The sequence below is a fragment of the Rattus norvegicus genome, chromosome 15, assembly GCF_036323735.1.
Source record: "Rattus norvegicus strain BN/NHsdMcwi chromosome 15, GRCr8, whole genome shotgun sequence".
In the NCBI taxonomy this organism is placed as follows: domain Eukaryota; kingdom Metazoa; phylum Chordata; class Mammalia; order Rodentia; family Muridae; genus Rattus; species Rattus norvegicus.
Window position 1 is genome coordinate 12,614,264 of NC_086033.1, and position 2,665 is coordinate 12,616,928.

A 2,665-nucleotide genomic window follows, 5' to 3' on the forward strand; every position below is an offset into this window, starting at 1 on the left:
AAATATTGATAATTCAAGTCCTGTGTTCCCACTGTTCAGAACAGTGTTTGGTGCCTTTTCAGTTCTTCAACATTCATGGTGATGTTGCTAGCAGATTTTAGGAAGTCTAAGTAAACTGTTGCTAGGAAACATTTAGAAAGTCTAAGCAACAAGACAGCAATGGATAAATGTTACCAGAGATACCCATACTCCATGTTGGTATTCTGACTAAGTTCCAATCCCAAAGCTACCTGGGAACAGCCAGGTATGCTCCGCCCCACAGTTGCCTGGCAACAGCCAGCTGTGCCCGACACTGTAAAAGGGACTGCTTGCCCCCTCTGCTCCCTCTTGCTCCTTGTTATTCCCTGCTCTTCTCCTCTGTCTCTGTCCCTTCTCTCCTCAACCCTCCACGTGTTCATGGCCGGCCTTTCCTCTCCTCTCCTCTTCTTCTCTCACTAAACCTTTCCACATGGAACTATGTTGGCTTGGTGTGCTTTATCCGGGCGCGAGCCGAGATCTAAACAACAACACTCCATATTTAAAACGTCACTTTTAAACATTCTGTAAGGAAAGGAGAAAGGGCAACTCAGGCAATCAATCGACATGTTAAAGACAAAAGAAAGTTGGGGTAAAGGAGCGATGGGAAATAAAAAGATGGTGGGCAGGGCAGAGAAAATAAATACCCAATCCACATCTTCCTTAGAAGAAAACACGGAGTAAATGATATAAGATTAGGAAACAAAAAGGAAATCACAGCCTAGAGGCTATACACATCACCAAAAGGTCCTTCCAAATAGCTGATTGTATAAGAAAGCACTGAGCACTCTAATCCAGAGCATATGACAACTGTGAGATTTTTGGTAACTGTCCTTTACTAATGATAGGAACAACACAGAATGAATAAAGGCCCAAATATATGAACAATGGCATATTATTCAGCCTCCAGGAAGGAATATTGTACCAATAACACCAAGTTACCCTTATGCCAACCCTGAGTGCAGCTAAGAGTGATGTCACACGGTCCATTAAACAGTTTTGACAAATGTGTCACTGTTCTGCAGGATTCTGAAAACGGGGTGTCTAGAAAAGGGGTGTGTAAACTGGAAAGGCCAGTGCTAAGTTTAAGAATGTCTCAAGAGTTACCACCAAACAACTTGATTTTGCTTGACATCATTTCCTAGCTGGTTTTTTTTTTTAACCTGCTTGAAGTTCATTGAAATCATTGGAACTGATTTACTCAAATTCTGATATTCTCAAATTTGAAAATTTTTTATTACTATATCACCAGATACAATCTTCTGTCTCCATTTCTCTCTACTCCTTTATGAACTCATTAGACACATTTAAGTTGCTTCATGTTGTAACACCAGTCACTGCTGTGTGTGTGTGTGTGTGTGTGTGTGTGTGTGTGTGTGTGTGTGTGTGTATGATATGTGTTCATGTGATACGGGTTCACATGTGTACATGTGGGTACCTGTGTGCATATGTGTAGAAGTTTGAAGTCTACAGGAGATATCTTTACTCAATTGTTCTTTAGTTATATTTTTAGATAGGATGTCTCACTGAGCCTGGCTGGTCACCAAGCCCCAGGGTTTTATCTGTCTTTGGCCACCAGCCCTGGGGTGATCTGCTAAGCTCAGCTTTGACGTGGGGATGTCAACTGAATTCAGGTCCACACCTTTACACAATAAGCACTTTACCAACTAAGTCATCTCCCCAGGTCATACAGAATTCTCTTAAGAGCTTATGATTTTCTTTGTTTATTTACCAACTCTTTCACCCTAGGTTTATTTTTGCCCTGAACACTGTAACTCCTTTATCTAAAAAGCTCAGTCTATGACTTCTCTGTCTTTATTTTGTTCAAAAAATGTATTCAGTTATAGCAACTGTTTTAATGCCCTGTCTATTGATTCTAACACCTATGGCAGCTCTGGTAGAGCTTAAATCAATTTGCTTTTTCAAGTCAATGAGACATATTAACTCATGGTTATGAGCTAATTATTTACAGGCAATTGTGATAAGATGGCTCCCTGGAACTAAGCCACTACCCAAAGACTCTACATGGACTGACCCTGGGCTCTGACCTCCTAGGTAGCAATGAATATCCTAGTAAGGGCACCAGTGGAAGGGGAAGCCCTTGGTCCTGCTAAGACTGAACCCCCAGTGAACGTGATTGTTGGGGGGAGGGCGGCAATGGGGGGAGGGTAGGGAGGGGAACACCCATAAGGAAGGGGAGGGGGGAGGGGGGAAAGGGAATAACACTCGAAATGTATATAAGAAATACTCAAGTTAATAAAAAAAAAAATGGCTCCCTGGAGCCAGCTATTGTTATACTCACAAGTATCCTTCAGCTTTGTTCTGGGATAAAGTTAAGTTACTTGAAAACAATTTGAACATTTCTAGTATTATACTTAAATATGTTTATTTTTGACCAAACATTGCATTTAGCCAGGGCTAATTTTGTTCAAAATGGAGGCAGCACCTCTGAGAACCCAGCCATTGCTGCAGTGAACTCTGAGATTCTCTACTGTAGCTGGACAAGCAGGCACCATTTGGGCCTTGATAATATCACATGCTTACTTTCCATTGTGATGTGATTAATGTCTCAGACATAGTAGTATCATAGAAGATCAGGTATGCGACTGATCTTCTAAAGGTGGCTAGTCACTTCTAATTATATCCAGAG